The 23,372-nt window shown below is 34.5% G+C and overlaps 1 long non-coding RNA gene across 1 annotated transcript in view; it reads left to right on the forward strand.

Annotated features, from left to right (window-relative positions):
- The window catches only part of LOC128316008 (uncharacterized), a 209,729-nt gene extending 187,259 nt beyond the window's left edge, over positions 1-22,470 (forward strand). Inside the window, exon 5 of the long non-coding RNA XR_008299326.1 lies at positions 18,736-22,470. This is a non-coding gene — a long non-coding RNA (uncharacterized LOC128316008). The remainder of the gene's footprint in view (positions 1-18,735) is intronic.
- Positions 22,471-23,372: the final 902 nt, after the last annotated feature.

Genomic DNA, 23,372 nt, shown 5'->3' on the forward strand with positions numbered 1-23,372 from the left:
GGAACTGTCATTCATTATTAGTGAGAATAGTGCAACTTCTTGGTATTTACCCAAATGAGCTGACAACTTGTGTCCACACAAAAACCTACATATGAATGCTTGTAGCGGCTTTATTCATGATTTCCAAATTTGGAAGCATTCAATAATTCAGTAAGTGAATGGACAAACGGTGACAGATTCATACAGTGAAATATTCTTCAGCAATAAAAAGAAATGAGCTATCCAGCTATGAAAAGATATGGAGGGATCTTAAATACATATTTCTAAGCGAAAGAAGGTAAGATGTTTTTTATTTTGTTTTTGTTTTTTGAAAAGGCTAAATAGTGTATCATTCTAACCATTTATTCCAGAAAAAGCAAAACTGTGGAGACAGCAAAAATATCAATGATTGCCAGAAGTTTGGGGAAAAGGAAGGAGAAATGAAAAGGTAGAGGACAGGGGATATTTAGGGCAGGGTAACTACTCTGTATAATACTTTAATGGTGGATACATGTGATCTGTCAAAACTCATAGAACATATAGAGTGAATCCTGATGCAAACTATGGACTTTAATAATAATGTATCAGTATTGTTTCACCAGTTAGAACACATTTATCACACTAATGGAACATGTTAGTTAGATGGGAAACTGTGTACGTGTGCATGGGAAGAGAGGTATATGGACCTACTGATCAATTTTTCTGTAATCCTAAAATTTCTCTAAAAAACAGTCTATTAATTTTTAAAAAGTGAGTTTTGTTATTAATAATTTGTTTCCACTATCAATTACCTCTTCCAATATTATTGACTTCACAGTTGCACAATGAACCACTCATCTGGGAGTTGTTATCAAGTCTTAAGTGGAAACTTTGGCTGAATACATTAAATATAAGCCTTAGGATATGAATTGCTGAGTAGAATATTCTAAATTATGAAGATATATTTTCTAAATTAGCAAAAGTTAAAGGGATTTCGCTTCGCCCTTTTGCACGTCTCTCAAAATCATCAGTTCCACGGAAATAATATAACAATGCAAAATAATATAACAATACAAGTAGTTTTTATATCATAGCAGCTTTTGAATCATGTTTATCTTGTGTAAAGGTGAAGAGATCTATGTTATATATCTATAAATCATACACTACTGGTATTTTTATCTTTAACCATGTTGATGAAATCATTTGTATTTCCATCTAATTATAATCTTGAGGCTACATGTAAGCCTAATTTCCTCCAACACTTTTCTTCTACCAACATGTATAATAAAACATCTCGTACTTGAATATGAAGCTCTGTAGTCCACTATACATAGGGTCATAGGGAAGATACAAAGTTTCAGGCAAAGACTAGAGGTTATTTGCTGAAGGGCCTATAGCTAATAAGTGATGGCCTCAGAGCTGATATCCAAGAGTGTCTTAACTGCTGTGTTCATCAGAGAGGAGGGGTTGGGCCATTACAGAGAGTGTATGGAAAGAAGGAATAGGAATGAGCTTGCGATTTCAATAAAGTGGATACAAAGGATGGAGTACATTCCTGTTTCAAAGTAGAGGTAAGACTTGTTTCGAAGGAGAGCAAGTCTAAGTTAAATTAGGAGACAATGTTAGCATCTGAAAAAGAGGAGTGCTTCAGCCTTCCCCTTCAGCCTCTTCAGCCTGGTTAGCATGTGTGTTATATTTTCTTCTTCTGTCAGCTCTTGGAGTGTAGCAAACAAAAAGAAAGACAGGAATTGTTAAAAAGCCTTTTCCAAATTCTTTCTCAGCTCTCATAGACTCCTTTCTCACCTCTATCCCAAACTGTCCAGATCTATATGCAAATTTATTTATTCTCATTTCCTTGCATGACCACATTTATCCTGACAGGTTTTCAGTGGTCTAAGAGGTGCACCCATGCTCAAAGAGCAAGAGTAGTTAAGCCACACTATAGTAGCAATATTAAAATTTATTGAACACTTAGAAATTGCTAGAACTTCTAACAGTTCTTTTACGTGAATAGTTTCATTTAATTATATTACCTCTTATTACTCTCATTTGATATTTGAAGGAAATGGGGTATATGAAATGGTCACATCTCTGGCTGAAGTCAGACTAGTGAGAAAAATTTGGATTCAAACCTAGGTGGATTAACTTAAGAGTTCACATGCTTAACTGATAAATGAAGCTTCCGCACCCTAGTACCATATTTTGTCTGTGGGTTTTTTTGTCTTTGTTTTTTGTTTTTTTGTTTTGTTTTGTTTGTTGTTGTTTTACCTCCTGTAGTCCACTTGTCTGCAAGAGCTTGCTCCATTATGCCTACCAGTGCTGAATCGGTTAAACTGGCGTTATCAAGTCTCCTAACTATGAATGTAGAAGAAAAATCTGAGGACAGAACCTGCATTAGTTTTATCGATCTGCTTTTGCAGAATTGAAAACAAAAAGCCATCTTGAAGCACATCAATAGAATTATGGTTTCCCCTGTGAGAATTTACTGCATTGGCGTTCTGATTTGTTCTCTTCTAAGAAGGAGCACAGAAAAAAATTATTAGGTGCTAAAATAGGCTGGCCCTGATGAATTGCTGACAGTTCCACATATCTTTCTAGTGTTTTGCTTTCCTCAACTCATGCTAACATTACTCATCCAGCACTTTAACAAATTATAAAGGGTTTATTCAGATTGACTTTTTTTTTTTTTTTTTTAAGATTAAGGCCCTGGGACATCAAAGCAGCATACAAATTGCAAGTCATTAAATGAAGTTCTAGGATTAATATATATTTTATAGTATAGCATTTCTTTTCTTTTATCTCTTCTACCTTAAATCCATCTCTGTTCATGAGGGCATTGATATGGCTATTACAAATCCTGGTTATGCAATGATAAAATTGAGTCAATAATGGTGAAATGTTACTGCTTTCAAGGAACTTTCTGGGATGTAAAATTATACATATATTCCATGCACAAAATATATATATGTGAATTACACGTAGAATCCATATATATGTGACATACATGTTCACATATATATATATACACACACAGACATACACGTGCACATATGTGCACGAGAGATTTTAGAGTCTAATCTCATGCTTGCCATAGGTCAAATGTCTTTATGCAACTCAGTTTTAGTCAGGTTTTATTTGCTAAAAAATTAGTTTTGGAAAGGTAACAATTCCAATTCCCACATGTTGATATCAGTTAGATCATCTATAAAATGTATCTTTCTCAAAACGATTTGAAGAAGACATATCCTGTACATTAGAAGCAATAACAGCAACCAAATGATTGTATCCTAAGCATTTTTCTCTGTTGTGATCTGCTCTTTTGAGAGCACCATTCAGTTTGTTTCTGACATTGCTCTGTGGAAGAAAAGTTAGAAGACTTGTTTGCAGACAGTTTGGTTCCTCTTCAGTCACTTGACTTCAATAAAATTCACCTTACATGCTCATCTGCACAGCTTGCACAGCTTTCTGGCTACCATGGAGCGTTAGTTCTCTACCTAGATTCTGGAAGCCATCATTCCCATTGGCATCAAAAGACTGAGCTCACAGACAGTGCAACCACTGACTGAGGACCACCGACATTGAAGCTAAACAGCACTGCTTTTCCCACTGGATGGGGCACAGAGATGCTGAAGAGAAGTGGAGGAAGCATCATAGCTTGATTAGAAAGTATTGAGAAGACATGAGATTTGGAAGTTTTATAGCACAGGATTTCTTTCAAGTTTTGACTTTCTATTTGAAATGTATTTAACCCTTGGTGTCAAATCAACCACTCCATTTTAAGCATTAGAATAGAATTGGGAATCTTTGCTTCCTTAACTTTTTCTCTTTTCAAAAGTGCTTTATTGACTACAGAGAATGTTTTTGAGAAGAGACTGTGAAACCACAAGTCCTTCTGGGTTGACCTTTTTGGTGAAGCAATGATCTGATGCCACTGAGTGAGAGTAAAACGGTTTATGCTTCGTGCTTTTAAAATGGGTTATAAACGACATGAGGTTGCCTTTATTAAATTACCTTTTCTTTTTTAACAAACACCATCTGTTTGGGCTTGGCAAATCTCCCACAGGAAAAAGAAAAAAAATAATGATATCCTGAAATAGAAAAGAGAGTATAACTTTTTCCTTCATAATTGACCCTGGTAATTTACTGAGGTGAGGTTATGCTGGTTCAGAAACGCAGCTTTATAAGTTTGCAGTACTAATTTAGTTACTTAGATTTAGTTACTTGGTGCAAAAGTTTGACAGATATTTAAGAAAATATTTCAAAATCCATTTCTTGTTGATTATCTTATTTATTTTTCCCCAAAGAGATGAGGGATTAATGACTTTAATATTCTGTCCTCCCATTTCATAGGTTGGGAAATAGAGACAGGGATGTTGCAGCTTCTTAAAAGATGATATGGCAAGCAAATGATAGGGCTACGTGTCAAATTTAAGTTTTCTGGCTACCAATCCCATATTATTTCCATTGCCTTCTAGGTCTAGACAAGCAGAAATGACATGTGCTTTATTGGACACCATAAAGATATGAACTCCGTGAGGGCAGTGTCGAAGTAAGAAGCATCAGCCACTCCATAACTCTGGGCTGCACAGTACTTTTTGTTATGTCACGAGGGTACAGGTAGCAATGGTGAAGAGAAAATGACTAAGCAGGCTGCCTCCAAATAGAAAGTTGCTGAGACTACTTGATGGAAAGAGTCCAACCATTTTGGAATGTTTGACCAATAGCCTGGATAATGGCCGACACAAGAGAGTCAGCAAACGTAAAAAACACAGCTGCTCAGGGTTTTGATGAGATCACTTCTTTCAGCATCATCAATTATTGGGGATGATCAGACTTAAATTCTGAAAGAAATGAGGCTAAAACCAAAGGAAATTAAGAGTAGGTGAAAGAACAGTTAAGATGAAAGGAATAATCCATGGTGTTATTGCGATCTTGGTGACTGCTTGCTCGGTGTATTCTTTTTTAACTTTGTAAACAGTGTAAAGTAATTGTCAATGACTCTGCCTAAGGGGCTTACAACAGAGCTATTCCCGGCCAGAGTTCATTCACTACTGCTGACCTGGAGGGTTTCTGTCTCTGGATCTAAAAAAATCTCATGGAGACACAGTGAGGGCAGCCTCAGGCCAGGGATTCTGTACCTGTGTTGGGTAAACGTTAGAGTTCTGCTTTCTATAGATAGGACTAGAGAATTCAAAGATCCACTGGCATCCTAACTGACATCGTGCTGATTCCTAATAAATTCTCTTTAAATTAAAATTGTGGCAGTATTTGAAATTAAATTTTTCATTTGCCTTTCTGAGTGCTGACCCTGGAATAATTTAAACATGACTGAGATGGAAGTGCTGGGTGACCAGAGTATGGACCATTCATAGGGAAGACACATGCTGTCTGAGTCTGCTGAACATCTTCAGTTGGCTATGGCTACATCTCTCGAGCATCCATAAAATAATCTTTCTTTAAGTCCTTTGCTCCTTATTCTAAATTCCTTAATGAGCAACACAGATCTCCGTAATAGTGCTTGAAATAGACCAAGAGGAAGTAAAATGGTTTATATGAGTACAATCTCAGCTTCAAGGACAAAAGTATATTAATTAATAGGAACGTATTTCAGAGTTCACTTCTAAAGTTTGCCATTTCATTACTGTCTTGGCCAAAGTACAAAGTGATGATGATCTTTATTATTTAACTCCAATGGAGCCTCCATACCCTCTTTCTGAAATTCTTTTTTTTTTTTTTAAGTAGATTATCTTGCATTTTTTTTTTCAGTCCGCCACTTTGAAAGACAATATGCTACCCTTCTTTTCTGCTGTTCAATCTCTGGTCCTTCTTTCTCTATGCCCATTCTCCCTCCTTTTTCTTCTACCCTTAATCTCCTGACACACACTCTCCGCCACCTCACCTTTTTTCACCCTCTGATGTTCCCTTTCTTCTTTATATCTTTGTAATATTTACTGTATATGATGTGGGATCTAGAAAAGAAAATGTTTTTAAATAATTAAAATATGAACTGGTAAATAGTCATAAAAAATAGCATACAGAATGCAGTGCATATTCAGAGGGAAGAGCAATTCACTTTAGCTTGCTGGTGGGGAAAAGATCAGTAAAATTTGATGGATGGAGATTCTCTGAGTTGAGTGTTAAAGCACAGGTCGAATTTGGCCATGTGGGAGTGTCAGGACAAAGGAAGGGAGGTAGGAAAAGATTGAGTAGTTGTAGTAATTATGTTTGTTCCCTTTACTGTTAAATGAAGAGAATAGGAAATGTAAGGTCAGAATCAGACAATGAAGAATTTTAAATGCTACACTGAATAATTTGAAATTTATTTATTAGGTAAAGGCAACTTGAATTTTTGGAGAAAATCAGTGCTGTGGCTCATGAAGATTAACATGGCAGTGATGTAAAGAATGGTTTGAAAGTGGCTGCTTGTAATAACTCCTGTTAGATTAACAAGGTCCTCTTTTCCACTTAATGATTGTTGTATGTTTGGTTTCCTGGGAAGTGATTTGGAGATAAAGATAAGCACACAGAGGTTTCTTAGGGCATGCTCCTGGGAACAATCCCTTGAAAGGAAAGGGAAAGAAGCACAATTGAAAAGAGAGAGAAATCTCCAAAAAAGATCTCAGATGACCCCACAGGGAGTTCTCCAGCTAGTATGACTCTTTTGAATTGGGTTTGTCATTGAATGTGGGCTGCCCTAGGAAGGAGCAATGGCCTCAGGTAAGATGACTCCTTAGTGGAGGTAATTCCTGAAAGAAATTTGACCTCTGAATTCCGACAACAGTGCTCCGTATAGCTGAAGGAATAAGTCTTTCAGTTTTGGCAGGAAAGTTACACAAAACGTCACAGCATCTACTACAATTGACTTGTTTATATCTAAATGTCTAAGGTGTGTTCCAAGAGAACCTTGAATATCTTCTTTCAAAACACATCATATTCAACATTTATTAAAGGCTTACTTATTTGTCTTTGCAACTGAAAGGTAATTTTTGTGTGGGCAAGAATTGTGTCCTATGGTTCTTTGTATTCATAGCATCTAGGATGGTAAGAAATAGGTGTTCAAGAGATCATTTTGAAAGAAAGAATGAAAGAATGAACTGCTTTAATAAAATCATGCTTTATCCAAATTAAGTGTTTTGAAAATACAGTAACAGCTATGCCTGGGTGCCTCAGTCGGTTAAGCATCTGAGTCTTGATTTCAGCTCAGTGCATGATCTCACGGTTCATGAGCTAGAGCCCCACAGCTCAGAGCCAGCTTGGGATTCTCTCTCTCCCTCTTTCTCTGCTCCTCCCCCACTTGTGTACATTCTCTCTCTCTCTCTTTCAAAATAAATAAGTAAACATGAAAGAAAGAAAATGCAAAAACAATTCAATGATTCTTTAATACCTCAAATCAATTGTGTCTCAAATCAAACACAGGGGAAATATTCCCTCTCAAGATGAATGTAGATTCCAACCCTTCGTTTGTTTTTTTAATATACTTTATTGTCAAATTGGCTAACACACAGTGTGTATAGCATGCTCTTGGTTTTGGGGGTAGATTCCCATGATTCATCACTTACATACAACACCTAGTGCTCATCCCAACAAGTGCCCTCCTCAATGCCCATCACCCATTTTCCTCTTTCCCCCACCCCCCCACCCACCCTCAGTTTGTTCTTTGTTAAGAGTCTCTTATGGTTTGCCTCCCTCTCTGTTTGAAACTATTTTTCCCTTTCCCTTCCCCAGTGGTCTTCTATTAGCCATTCTGAAAAACAGCGTGGAGGTTCCTCAAAAAGTTAAAAAATAGAACCCTCCATTGTTTTGAGTTTGCATTCATTTTAAGCATCTGATAAGAAAAAAATCAATATTTTCACATTCTAAAGCTGATGAATACTTTAGTTCCTTTATGAATTACGGTCTTGTGGCCTGTTAAATAAAAATAATAATTTCTCCATTTTTAATATTTTTAGGGTGAGTCTTGGTTTAGGCAGGCTGTCTTGAAATGTACACTGGTATCCATCATGTATTTCCTAATCTCTGAAGCTGGTGCTCATTTATAAAGTTGTTATCCATTGTTGCCAATGACTATGTGCTTTCATTTTAAGATACTGTTAAATATCAAGCTTATTGAATGAATCAGCAAAGTGCAAAGAGTCCCATGGTGGAAATTATTTGAAGACACAAATGAAGGAAGATATGATTCTTGTATTTTTGAGTTTATAATATTCTTGATAGATAACACTTACAAAGTTTAATCTACTCAGAGATAACCAAAAGCAATGTACAGTGAATACTAAGTAATGCTGAATAATTAAGGGAGAGAGGTACATGAAAAAGAGTGATCAAAGTGACAATAGTTAATTGAAAAAAGATGTTGCATTTAAAAATAAGGCCTCACCTCAACATTCTTAAACTCTTCTTGCAAAGAAAGATGGGATTTATGTCTTCTTCCTTTGAACCTGTACAATTTTATGACTATTTGATACAAGAAAGTATAGCTAAAGTGCCTGCCCACTAGGTGACTTCTGAAGCTATGTCAGAAAAACTCATGTAGCTTCCACACAGTTCTTGTGAAACACCAGCTCCATGCAGGTTCCATTTTAGGAGACTCTGTCAGAACCCAGCCACCATGCTGTAAGGAGCCCAAGCCACATGGAGAAGCCATGTTTTAATGCTCTGATCAATAGTCCCAATTGAGCCACACTTATAAATGAAGAAGACATCTTGGAAATGACACAGAAACAGATCTTACAGTATCCCATAATTTGAGTCTTTCTAGTTGATCTCCAGATACTGTGAAGCAGAAAGTCAATTCTATCATACCTTTCTAGATAACCCAACCTACTAATTTTGTAAGCATAATTAAATAGGGTTGTTTTATGCCACTGACTTTGGAGTGACTCATTAAACAGTAAATATAAGAGTAACAAAATCCTTCATGAAGAATTGTATTTTTTAAAATTGTTCTTATTGTGTTCTTAAACACTATTTAAGTTGCTTTATTCTGGAAATATCATGTTTTATCATACATTTTATGTATGTTTACTTCATATCATAGTTAAGTAGATGATTGTGATGGAGTGAGTTACTCAAGCACAACTTCTTCATACTGGTAGATACCCAAACTGGCAATTATTATAATTAATCACAAATTTAGTGACATAATTTGAGAGCTTCCTTTGTGTCAGGTATTGTACCAGCAGCCTTATATGAATTATTAATTTATTTTCAAGTCTCCATCTTATTCCTCTAAAGTAGGAGCTATCATTATATTTTACATATGAATATAATGAGATTTAAATACTACATAAGTAATTGGCCCAAGGACATTCATTCTTTCCATTCCAAGAGAGCCTGGAAGTGATTTAGGTTGGGTTCACATGAAAATCCAAAGTCTTAACAGCAGTGAAATAGGGCTTTTATTCTTGAGATAAGGTAAAGAAATATACAAGAGGAAGATAGTATAAAATGGCTTCTGGTAATACTTCCTGTGTATGGGAAAATAATGATTGTGCTATAATATCTTAATACCTTTTCATACTTTAATGCAAAATTTGGTGCAGAAAACTCTGGCTTGGACTCTCTTCCACAATATTTAGTAAGAGGAGGACCTTCAATTACTATAAGTGTTGCATAAATTCAAGAGGATTATCTGAAAAGAATTCAACCAAGCATTGGCCCTTGAAGGTAAAGATTTCTCATAAAGTAAAACGAATTATTGTCCTTGCCCATTGCACTAAAACTCTAATATTACAGTAACCAGAAAGCTGAAAAAAAAGTCATTTCAAGTAGGCCTGTTTTGTGGCCTGGCCCTACAGATTGATTTTATATGCAGGTTTAGCACTCGGCAGCTGCCAAAAGCCATCAGTGCAATAGCCCATTCAAAGGAACACAAAATTTGAAAAGAGGACAGCCGGCAAGGACATGCTGTAAAAGGCAAAGGACAGATATGAAAAAGATCTGCTGGCCCATGCTCTCGATTTGGACATTTACAGTATCTAAAAAGAGAAGAGAAGACAGAGGAAAGTTTAATACCAACTTTAAACATATGAAATAGAGATCATCTGTTCATGAAATCTTATGTATTTCCATGAGAACTTGGGGTTGAAGAGAACTAGCTGAAATTGTGTCATTTTAAGTAAGAAATCCCATTTAGTGTGGAGATAATGAGATTCCAGGAACTAAATATATATGTGAAGTGATGAGATCCCACAACAGTTTGAATATAGCCCTCTTTTAGAGAGGACTTGAGTGTGGCAGGGAAGCAGTAGGTGATGACGATGATCACTGGGGATGATTTTAACACCATTGTCTTGTGTTGAGATGTTATAAAGTTAGGGTGTTTACTTTAAGAATTATGAACTACCAGTATTAAGAGGACACTATAATCTTACCTTGGAATCTAACAGGGATTTCACAACCACTAAATAGAACATTCTTGTGTGGATTTATATCTCTTAATTCTCAAAGTAGCTTTGTATGTGTCTCTAGAAAAGACCTATTTTTAAGATGGAATCTACCATGAGATAAACATAGATTTAGATGCCAAATTTTGAAAGTAATGGAAACCTGAATACATAATTATTCACACTTTCATTTCTATAATTCAGAAGGAATATCCCCTGATATTGCTGGTTTTATTTAACAAGACATCAGTGATAGCTTTGAGAAGAGATAATTCAAACCAACTGAAGTTCAAGATAATAAAGGACTTAGCATGTAACTGAGCAGAGTGCCAGTGCACTGACCAGGGCCATGTGATGCTGGAGCATGGACCACTTTCTGTGATGGGTCTGATGTTCACAATATGGCATCCTGGTAGTCTACTAAAGTGGCATTAGGGAAGGGACTGTGGAGCCTCTGATATGGCTTGGATCCCACTGTGCTCTGCAGGCTTCAGTAAAGCTTGACAAAGCATGCTGTCTGCATGCAGGTTCAGATGTGCTTAAAGATCTAAGTAGTGTGAGCTCTGAGTGACTCTGTAGCAAGGTGAAGTGGGAATTACAACTAACTTTTTAGTGATTTCTTGTTTGAAATTGTTTTATGATATCTATCTGCTTGCTGCCAATAAATTCAAATTCATCTTAGAAGGCCAATAAGACATCCAAATATTTGAATCAATACAGTTCTTTGAATAATTACAGTACTTTCCAAAGGAAGGTGAACAATGTGGATTTGGGGTGGTAACTTTAAACAATATACAATACTCGTGGGGTGGTGGCAAGATATTATAATAAGGGAAGCCTCCAGAAGAAATATTAAGCTCAACAGCTTTATTTTTATTACAATTCTAGATCAAGGCAAGAGAAAAATCTGAGAGCAGAGTGATGCATTCTAAGACTGGTTTTATCAAATATGTGCCTATCTGGTTATTAGAATGACCCTTTTAAACATTTGACCGCAGGTGGAACTGATTTCCCCTCAGAGCTTTCTTAATTTTAGTTTAGCAATAAGCAAAACAAAAATGTGCTTGCCCAGTGTCTGACAACTCTGTGAAGTGATAAGCTGACTGATTTAGAGGCTTCTCACCAGTGACATTTTTTTCTTGTCTTTGTTAATACTGTAAGTGATTGGGATGTTAATCCCTATTGCACTGAATTGAAGCTGTGTCAATTTCATATAACTTACTATGCATGGTATTTTAGCTGATTTTAGCATTCAAGAAAGCTATGTTGTACTATTGAACAGGGAAACCATTTTTAACACCCTTATAGATTTCCTTTGGAAAGAGTTGAGTTTATAGGGAATTCACTTCAAGTAGTCACTTCAATACCCCTTGTTTGTCGTCAGTGCTTTGGAAACAAGGCTTAATAACATTTCCTTAAAAATTTAAGAGTTCATGATTTACCTTAGTAATCTTTTCTTCTGTGTTAAAATTCCGATAGACAAGATACCTTTTCTGGAAACCTTTACCTACAATTTCAGTCCCTTTCTCTCCCCTTTTTTCTTTCTTTTTTCTTATATCCTTAGAAATAGAGAAAAATTTGTCTGCTACCATTTATACAAAATCTTATACTCTACCTAAAGAGAAAATACACTTCGGGGGCTAAAGAAGCTGAGTTAGAGCTCTAGGTCACAAAACTATTTCTCAACCCATATACACTTCTGTTTTCCATATATTTTTTGTGCTCATATTGTGAGACTCTTGACTAAATACAACCTACTTAAAGGATTAATCAATATTGAAGAAGGTGTTTAGACAATACATTTTATTTTATTTATTCACACGTGTACCCATATTTATTTCCTTAAATGAAAATTACTTTAAAAATCTCAGTCTTGAAAACTACTATATGCTGACTAGGATTATAGTTTAGAAATTCTGATATGACATGGGGAGAGTGTTGTCAGCTTATACTTTGGAAATGTTCACACACTTAGCAACTACATGATTAAGTTTCTTGTTACTGTGTGTCTTCATTCATGCCATTCTTGTTTGTAATGTTCTCACCATTTTCTTTTTGCCTACACAAATCCTACCCAGGCCAGTCTCTAGTTCATTCCCTCCTACAGTCCGTTTCTAATTAGCAAAATATGTATTAACTTTCTCCTCCCCTGAAATTCTGCCAGTAAGCCTTTAATTATGCAAGGTGTTTTGTTGTTTTCTTAAGGTATTTATTTCATATGCATTTCCAAATAAACTCTTACACTCTGTGAGAGTTAAGACTATGTCTTAAACTTGTATATTCACAGCAATTAGCATAATGTTAAGCACATTATACTAGGTGCTTATGAACACTTGATCGAGTCGCACAATCAATTGCTATTGGAGTCCCACAGTTGATTTTTGCAGTTGAATAGCATGAGACAGAATTAATGTTACTTGGAGCTTCAGAAACTCCTTGTCAGAATTCAGACCAAGTCGCAGTTAGGCTTTGGAGGATAGATTCTGTCAACCTCAACTTGTGGTTCTCTGTTTTATACAAGCAAACAAACAAACAAACAAATAAACAAAAGATACCACTATCTTTTCAGGCTTTCATACCCAAATTCTGACTATAAAATGTTAGCAAATCAAACTTGCTAAACAATTTCATAGAATGATCTGAAAATTTTGTCATTACATTAGCATCTGTACTATTTGGGAATTATATTTTCTTTGACATAATAACACTCTTGCCTTCCAAATGTTTCTTTTGCTCCCTAAAATTGGAAGATGCTAAAGAACCATATTACTACTTAAACATTCTGGTGCTGGGAGAGTCTATGTCAAGTCATTTATTTCATTCAGTTTTTCTGATTGCAAATAATTTGAATCTGAACAAAACTGAAGTATTGAATAAAGGCTGTCCCACTTAATGACACAAGCACTAGATTAGAAATTTTTAACGCTCATGCTTTGAGGCGGAATGTAAGCTTCAAGGACAAGGCTTTCAGGTTTTACAGTGTTCTGTCTCCACTGCTTAGACAGTCCCAGAAATAACATGAACATTCATTTCATGAATATGTTCATCTGTATTTCTTTGAGATTGCAATTAGGTTCTGACTTAGTGATTTTGTTAAGCAGAAACAGAGCCAAAGAATCTTGGGAGGGATTACCTCCTGCTTTAAATTGATCTCAGCAATATTTGTTACTTCAATTCTCTCTTCCAATCTTGGATATTGCCTTTGAACAACTAACACTTTTCTAAATAATGTAATTTTGAGATTGTTTTGAATCTTATGCCCAGCTAATTTTATATTTTATATTGAAAATAAAGTTGTGGTTTTGAGTTACCTGCATTGTAATGTGTAATCTTCCAACAATATTACTTTCCATTTTGTTAACACTTGTGCTATAGGCTGATGTCATTAAAGGCCAGTATAATGCCTACTGAAGGCCAACAAATTCCAAATGTTGTACTGTAATGAAACTACAGCAATTAACAAATGCCTTCAATGCTCTTGGTAGAACTTCATGGAACTTAGCAGCTGTCTTTTAAGTTGGTCCTCTTCAGAATTAATGACTTTGCTTTTGAAAAACAGTATATAGTTTCTTCTTCTGCTTTAACCTCTTACTGGAATAGAAAATGCATCACACCATGAGAAGAATAGGAAGAATCTCAACATTCCCATATTCTCCTTACCTACTGTAACCAAGACATGTCAATTAAAAAGTATACTCTAAATAAAAAGAGTACACTTACTGTGCAACTGTAGTTTCAAAACACATTTTTTAAAATTTTTATTTATTTTGAGAGAGAGAGAGAGAGAGAGAGAGAGAGAGGAGAGAGAGAGACCATGAATGGTGGAGGGTCAGAGAGAGAAAGAGAGACAGAGAGAGGGAGTCCTAAGCAGGTTTCTTGCTGTCAGCATGGAGCCAAAGCGGGAATTGATCCCATGAACCACGAGGTGAAATTAAGAGTCAGAAGCTCAGTGGACTGAGCCAATCAGAAACCCCATCAAAACCCATTTTTTTAGAACTCCTCTTATAACTAGATTTCTCTGTCTAAGCTCTTCTTATTTAGGAGTTCTGGAGTTTCCAGTGGGAAGTATCTATAGAGATTATGCAGTCATTGATTTCTAATAATAATAATAATAATAATAATCACCATGTACTAAATTTTATGAAAAATAGATAGCATATATGATCACATTTAATTTTTACAGGGACATTTAGAGATAGGTATTATTTTCCCATTTTCAACAGTATAAACAGGGGTTTAGGAAGGTAAAGTAACTTGCCTTTGGTCGTAGAATTATTGTGTCATAACTAATGGCGGGAATTGGAAACCAATCTGTTTTACAGTAATCTGTGCATCTTGCTCAGCAATACCATATCGCCTCTCTCTGCTCTGGGCAGTTATTTTACACATCACTAAGAAGGAGTTGCAAAAAATATATATTGCTTAATTTACTTGATTGGAGAAGGCAATTAAGTAGATAATATCCTTAAAAGAGAAGAGACATTTACTACTTTTATCTCTCAAAAAATTTATCCAGCTTAACAATAAAAGGCAATTTGCATACTAGAATTGATTGAAGAGATTTTGGAGAGTGGAAAAATATTACAGTCATTTATTCAGTCATTCAGTCAGTAGATAACTTGAGTGACTCCTAGATGCCACCATTAAAATAAGGCACTGGACATACAGTAGGATATGCTCAAAGCAAAGGTTTCTTTAGTGAAAATTATGCAGAAGTCATAAAAAGCAACACATCACAGATTTAATGATAGGGACTTTAATGGAAATGCTGCATTAAAGCTTTCATTTCAATTTATACAGCAGTATGGGATTATGTATTGCTAGTGACAGACAATACATTGACTATATCATGTATTATCACTGAACTTATTGTTCTCACAGTGTAATATCAATATACACTTTGTTACGTGTATTTATTTGTATGTTTTCAAATTTTATGGCCAATCTTCATATTCAAAATTTTTTCTAAATACACTTAAGTCTAAAATTTGACTGTAGATCCTTTTGAATTTTGAAATATGCAATTATGTTGTTTGATATCATGAGAGTTTTAAATCTTATTTTCAAATTCTTATATCTTTTATTCCTGTACTTCTACAGTGACCAGGACATCCAGTACTATTTTCAATAAAAGGGATAAGAACAGACATTGTTGTTCCTTTCCCAGTCTCAAAAGTATAACTTGTAATATTTCACCTTTAACTAAAATATTTGCTTTGGGATATCTGTAGATACCCCTTTTGAGGTCAACAAAGAAGTTCCCCTCTATTCCTTTGCTCAGTTTTAATCAATGAACCATTTTTTAAATTTTATCCATTTTTTCTATTGTATTGATCACATCTTTGTTTTCTATTTTATTAATGTGGATGACTAGCATGCTTGGAACATACCGGACTTTTTGTGGTGCTATTTCCTGTTTATTTTCTGGGATTCAGTTTGCTAACATTCAATTTATTTTTTAAATGTCCTTAGTAGAAATATATTTGAATTACAACATTGTATAAATTTAAGGTGTATAACATGTTTATTTGACACATTTATATATTTATAAGATAATTTCCATTGTATTGATAATTAGCACCTCTATCACATCACATAGTTATCATTTCCTTTTAGTGGTTGGAATAATTAAGATCCAGTCTCTTAGAAAGTTTAATGATTATAATATTGTAGTCTGTATTCATTATACTGTGCATTAGAACTGTAGGACTTATTTAATACTCATTGCAAGTTTCTACCCTTTAACATTTCTCCTATCCCCCACCTCCCAGCCCCTGGTAACCATCATTTTATTCCCTGTTTTACACGTTTGGATTTTTTAGATTCCACATCTAAGTGTCACCACACAGTATTTGTCTTTCTTTGACCTACCTCACTTAGCAGAATGTGCTAAAGGTCAATCTGTGTTGTTACAAATGGAAGGATGTCCTTCCTTCTCATAGCTGAATCATATGTGTGTGTGTGTGTGCATATATACTTATATATATGGATAACATATATATACACATATATGTATATGTATACCTATATATGTATATGTATGTGTGTGTATATATATGTGTGTGTGTATATATTTATACATATACATATGTGTGTGCATATGTGTATATATATATATATATATATATATATACTCACATACATACATATATATATCACATCTTCTTTATTTATTCATTGATAGACATTTAGGTGGTTGTTTCCCTATCTTGGCTATTGGGAACAATGCTGCAGTAAACACCGGAGTGCAGATATCTCTTCAGTATTCTGTTTTTATTTACTGTGGGTATATACACAGAAGTGGAATTTCTGGATCATATGGTAGTTCTATTTTTAATTTTTTGAGAAACTACCGTATTGTTTTCCACAATAGCTGAATCAACTTACATTCCCACCAATAGTGTACAGGGGTTCTCTTTTCTCTACATCCTTGGCAATGCTTGTTGAAATACAACCTTGTAGGTGTAAGATGAATAAGGTCTGAGGATAATGCAAAACATGGTGACTATAGGTGGTAATATTGTATTATATGATTGGAAATTTGCTGAGAGAACAGAACTTAAACGTCCTTACAAAAAAAAAAGGGAAAAAAAGGTATGTGAGGTTATGGATGTGTTAATTGCAAGGTGGGAATATCTTCCACATTTTATACAAATATCAAATCACTATAAGGTATGTATACTTTAAATATCTTACAGTTTTATTTGTCAATTATACCTCAGAAATGCTGGGGGAGAAAAAACTCAATAAGTGATTTTAGAGCAGAAAACACAATTAGTGAACTATAAGAACAATAGAAAATTATCTTAATGAAAACAGAAAATATAATGGGAAATAAAGGAAAGGCATGTAAGACACATGTGGGATTTCCATTGTCCAACACGATAGTAATTAGAATTCCAGAGCTAGAGGCAATAGAGAGAGGTGCAAAACAGTATTTAGGAAGATACAAATTTTAAGCCTTTTATCCTGCTCTTCATTTTTTTGTTCTTTATTTCTCTGTAGCTCCTTACTTTCCTTCTTTGGTTATAACCAAGTATTTTCCAAATTCCACTTTATCTTTTTGTTTTACATCTCGTATCTTTGTTTTTAAGTATAGTTGACACCCAATGTTACATTAGTTTCAGGCCTAGTATCAGGCATTCATTCATTCGTTAAGTTCTTATAGAACTGGAGAAGATTATTTATATTTATGTATGTACATAAAGATTGTATATATATATATATATATATATATATATATACACACACACACATATATACATATATATATATATTATATGGTAGATGAAAAATAAAGATGAACTTAAAATAGCAACAATAATCATTACATATCTAGAGAAAATAGAGGAAAGTAAGTTTTGGAATTCTACACTGGCAACTACAAAGCTAATTAAGGGAAATTAAAGAAGATCTAAATAATTGAAGAGATAATACAATTTTATAAAGATGTCAATTTTTCCAAAATCTGTATATAGTTTAACTCTACTACCATCCACAGATTTTTATCAGCTCTACATTTAAAACATATCTATAATCTGCCTTCTTATTACCACCTGCTCTGCTAGTACATCTTAGTTGAGCCCACCATTATATTTTGCGTGGACTGCTTCATTGACTTCTTCAGCTGGTCTTGTCCCTTTCTGCTCTTGTTCGGCATTCTATTCTCATTATAGGGACTACAGTGACACATGTCACCTTGTATAAAACACTCCAGTACTTGCCAAATTTTTCAGAGTAAAAACCAGTATTGATAAGAATCCACAATGTCTTTTTTGATCCACCCCATCCCTACTATCTCAGATCTTCATGTTCTATTGCCTTCTCCCTATTTAACCTACAATGGCCTCTATCTGTATCTCAAACATTATTGGCACCTGCCATATCCTTTTCCTAGATGGTTTTTCCCCAGTTAGCCACAAGCTTACGTCTTACTTCCTTCAAGTTTTTAGGGTCTTCAGGCCTGCCTGATAACAACATTTAAAAATACAATCTCTCAACACCAGCATGTAGAACAGGGCCTGACACACACAGTAAATGCTCAATAGCATTCATTCTTTAATATATTCAGTAGATGATTGGTAAACATTTCTGATATACTAATACTATGGCTTGAAGAATGCCAACATTGATAAGATTCAATATTTGCTTCAAAGAAAGTGTCAAGTGGGTTTGTAAGTATAATATAACAACTAACACTTATAAAGGAGCTACAATTTACAAAACACATTTACATATTTCTTTCATTTGAGCCTCACAAACAACAGTGTTGTGGAGAGAGCAGGTGTTTCACAGATGTAAACTTGGAGAGGTTAAATAATTTGCCCAAATGGGAAAGCTATGTCTCAAAGCCTGGCTTCCTGACTTTGAACCTTTTTTTTTTTCCCTTTAGTCACACAAGACTGCATTTCTTTGGACTTTGGGGAATACAATAGAAGAGTAAAATGAAGTCTATGCCTATAATAAATTTGAAATCTTTGTGGGTCAAAGCTGTGGCATGAGAAACAAAATGAATCCCATGACAGTCCATTTCCTCAGGTTAGTTTATAATCTGTAAAATGGAAATCATGCATACACAATTGCCTTTGGAGACATAGAGAAGATTAATGAGGCTATGTTTATGAAAAATCTTTAAATTATATAGAGCAAAGCATTATCTTCAGAAAATGAACTATTATTAATACATATTTTTATACATAAGCTTAGCATATGACTTTGTGGAAGAAAATCCATGACTTTTTAGCTCTCACTTTGAAACTTATTATTATTTAAACAGTAGTGTATGGTTTGATAATCTAAATATTGCTTAAGTTCTTTAACAAAAAAAGGAAGGACAAACATTTTCCAATGTAGTTCAAATTTGTAGACCATCCATTCTACTGTTATGAGACTGAAAAAATTAAGAACCTCTAGTTCTTAAACTCTGTGGCAGTTGAACTTTTGAAAGAAAAATATAAAAGATATCAGGAAGAAAATGTAGAACAACATTGGACAAAAAATTACAAGAGAACTATTTTGGGGGGTCACTTTTTTTTCTCTTTAAACAAAAGAGAACTCTTATATCCAATCTCAAGTGGAGAAATTGTAAGGTTAAAAAACATTGTTAATATGTGAGAAATGGCATTTAATTAACAAAAACTATATTTTCATTTTTTTAAGTTTATTTATTTATTTTAAGAGAGAAAGAGAAAGCACGTGAGCCAAGGAGGGGCAGAGAGAAAGTGAGGAGGAGAATCCCAAGCAGGTTCTGCGCTGTCAGCACAGAGCCCAGTACGGGGCTTGAACTCATGAACCGAACCCTGAGATCATGATGGGAGCCTAAACCAAGAGTTGGACTCTTAACCGGACACTTAGCCAACTGAGCCACCCAGGATTCCCTCCTTTTTTTTTTTTTTAATTTAACAAAGAAATCAGTCTTCTCAGGAACATTAATTTTATAAAGACTATGCCTTTTTATAAGTAGATTTGTAAAAAGCTATAAAGCAGTAATTATATAAAAAAGAAAAAGCATATTTTCTAAAACTATACTGCTACATAAAGTACTAGGGAAAAACTCACTGAAGTAACTCTTACCAGTTTAAAATAATAGTAATTAAAATACAAGTATTGGCTTCAGAGCTTACTAAAATATGTGGGTTTTGTTAAAAAAATTGATTTAACTACTCATTCAAAATAGAAATTTCATATGTAGCCACTGAAATTTACTTTTGTACAATGGATGAAAAAATGCAAAAATTATAGAATAAATGCCCAGCTTTAGGATTTTTTTTTTACAAATTTAAATTAGCTTTTGAGGGTATTTTTTAATACATATGTTAATTTACCTCTCCTAAGGAGTTTTATCAGATTTTTTGCTTGGAAAATATTGCAAATAATTTTTCATTTTGATGCATTTTCTTAAAATAAAATTTAATAGTAATACTTAATATTCTTAGATATTTTGGAAATGGAGTCATACTCAGAATTCATATTTCTCCAAATATTTTGTAGTACTATATTTTTATTTTTATTATTTTTTATAGAACTTTGTATTTCATAATAGATAATGATGCAATACAATTCAAATGAAATAGGTTTCTGGTCATTTGAAATGGCAAAAAGGAATTGTAATGAATGAAAATGTGATAGTTAAGTTTATGTGTCAACTTGACTAGGCTATGGTGGCCAATTATTTTTAGTCAAAGGTCACTCTACATGTTGTTGTGAAGTCATTATTTAGACATGATTAAAATTTAAATCAATAGACTTTGAATAAAGTAGATTACCATCCATTATGTGGGTGGGCTTTATGCAGTCAATTGAAGGCCTTAAGAGAAAAAGCTGAGGTCCACTGAAGAAGAAGGAATTCTGCATGAAGATCACCCTGGACTTGAGACCGAAACATCAACTCTTATCCAAATTTTTGGCCTGCGGCCTGCCCTGCAAATTTCCAACTTGCCAGCTCCCCAAATCATATAAGTCAATTCTTTAAACACACACACATTTATATACACACACTCATATATCCTACTGTTTCTATTTGGAGAACCCTGACTAATACAGAAAACACCCACCCATACCCACCCCCAAAAACAAACAAGCAAGCACTAAATTCTATAGTAACCATGGTAGCATAAGAACAACAAACTTTAGAGGGAATAAAGGAAACAGTGGAGAAAGGCACACAGCTGTTTTCCATTCCTGAATTTTGTTTTTAACTGGAGTAAAAGCTTTGATATAATATGCCTTGAAATTTTACTTGAAAAATTAATTGGATTTGGCTGGGATGAAAAACAACCACATTATCAGTGCTAAAAACTGGCTTAAGACCATAATTCAAAGCAGAAAAAACCATCACAATATACTCTTAATGAGTTAGATACAGAGAATTAGAACATTTAGAACAGAAAAGAGACTGAAAGTCAATGGTATTTTTGTATGAGTAAAATCTGATATTAGCTCTCAGGAAGGGAGGTAATAAATCCTTTCAACATGATTTCCGAAATAAATAGTTGGAATCCTAGAAATTTTTATGTAAAATGAAAGGTGGTGTTCTAAGCAGAATGAATATGGACTGGTTTTATGACTTGAAGGTTATTGTATTGAGAACAGCTTTGATTAAATATTCTTTACTCTTCCACACTAAGGAGAAATATAAAAGTCTATAGACAGCCCTTGACAAAAAGGATGTTGAAACTATAAGTTCTCTAGGTTTCTGCCATGGCATCTCAATATCAGTCTTTTTGTTCATTCTTGAAGATAACCACTCAAGAATAAACTTAAAGAGTATTCAGCTTCTATAGCCAATCAAATAAAATAATTAAGTTCACCAAATGCACTTTATAACTGAAGAGATACTGTGAAAAGGACGATGGCCAAATCAGTGAACATTAGAAAATGTGATCAGACTACAAGTTAAGTATTTTGTTTTTGTCATAAGCATAGACATTTTTCAGAACTGTTCCTGGCTATGAATGCTTTGGAACAAGTAAGAAGGTGTATGAGCTGATATTTATGGACTTTTAAAATTTTCGTTTCTTGTCATTCCTGTGTTAGTTATTTGCCTGTTTGGTTGCTAGTCTATTTCTCCCATTCTCTTGCTTTTCTGTGTATCACAGATTTTCATGTCTATTGACTTGTGGTTACATTCAGCAAGTTTCAGGCATTGCTGAGTGTGAAAAAAGAATAAATTAGGGCATTTCCCCCACTCTTTCTCTGCCCATAGTAGCTTTCTGAGCAGTGACTATGTATCTATATGGGGTTTTATACCTGGTAGACAGACTGCCAGTGTTCCATTGTTCCTGCTTCTGCCTGCCAAGCAGTAGATTCTAATGCCCCTTGGACAACCCTACCTTCTTGCTCTTCTTATACTATTCCCTCTCATTATCCCCTTTTGCCGTAGGAATAGTTGGTGTCTTCCTGCTGTTGCTAGTATTTGTCATGTTTCATGATACTCAGTGTGGCTCTCAACTTTTTTTTTTTTTTTCCATCACTTGTTTAATCAACTCTCCATGATGGGTGCCTGGGTGGGTCAGTTGGGTAAGTGTTCATCTTCAGCTCAGGTCACGATCTCACGGTTCGTCAGTTCAAGCCCCGTCTGGGGCTCTGTGCTGACAGCTCAGAGCCTGGAGCCTGCTTTGAATTCTGTGTCTCCTTCTCTCTCTGCCCCTTCCCCCACTCACACACCGTCTCTCTCCCTCAAAAATAAATAAACATAAAAAAAATTTAAAAATCGATTCTCCATGTTAAATTTCCTCTGTATGAAAAACTAAATGGTTCCTATTTTTCTTCATACAGTTCTTAAAAGTGATCACATAATTCTGTCGTGAGAGAACAGAATTTCTGTGAAGTCAATTTAAGTATTCTTTCATACGAAGACAGAAAATTAAGGTTTTTGGATTTGTCAGTATCTCTCCAAGAATTACCATGACATGTTGCACTTTTGGTTGTTAAGTACAATGCAAAGAGCTCATATTCTTATTGTTGTTCATGACATTTTATATTCCATCACTTCTTTAACAAATATGTTAAGATTGCTCCCACCCAAATACTTTTTTTTTAAATTTTAGTTTTAAATAGGGGGTTTAAAAATGTATTGTTGTTGATGAAGTGGAATGGCAACTGGGACCTTTTTATTTCTGCTATAGATCTTAGCCATTTTAGAACTAATTGTATTTTTTGGTGTAACTAATTACTTAGGGAATATCTCTAGGCTGGGTGTAAATGCCAGTGTTTAGAAGAAAATTTATAAAGACATTGCATCTTCCAATTGAGTTCTATTAAGCAATATTTCACTAGACACTAAGTGATTACATTACAGATTCCTTACTGCACTGTACTTGATATCCTTGCCATGGGCCCATATTGTAAGTAAGACTGGAAAACAATAACTATATTCTCATAACTAAGTCATTTGAATTACTTCAAGTTATTTAAATGGTTTACTTAGAGGACATGTGTACAGAAAGGCTTTTTTTAAGTTGTGAAGTTCTATTATTTATTCCTGTGATCTATCTGTGGCTCAGTACCCATATTTTAAACATTAATGTA

This window comes from Acinonyx jubatus, chromosome B3, assembly GCF_027475565.1.
Source record: "Acinonyx jubatus isolate Ajub_Pintada_27869175 chromosome B3, VMU_Ajub_asm_v1.0, whole genome shotgun sequence".
Taxonomy (NCBI): Eukaryota; Metazoa; Chordata; class Mammalia; order Carnivora; family Felidae; genus Acinonyx; species Acinonyx jubatus.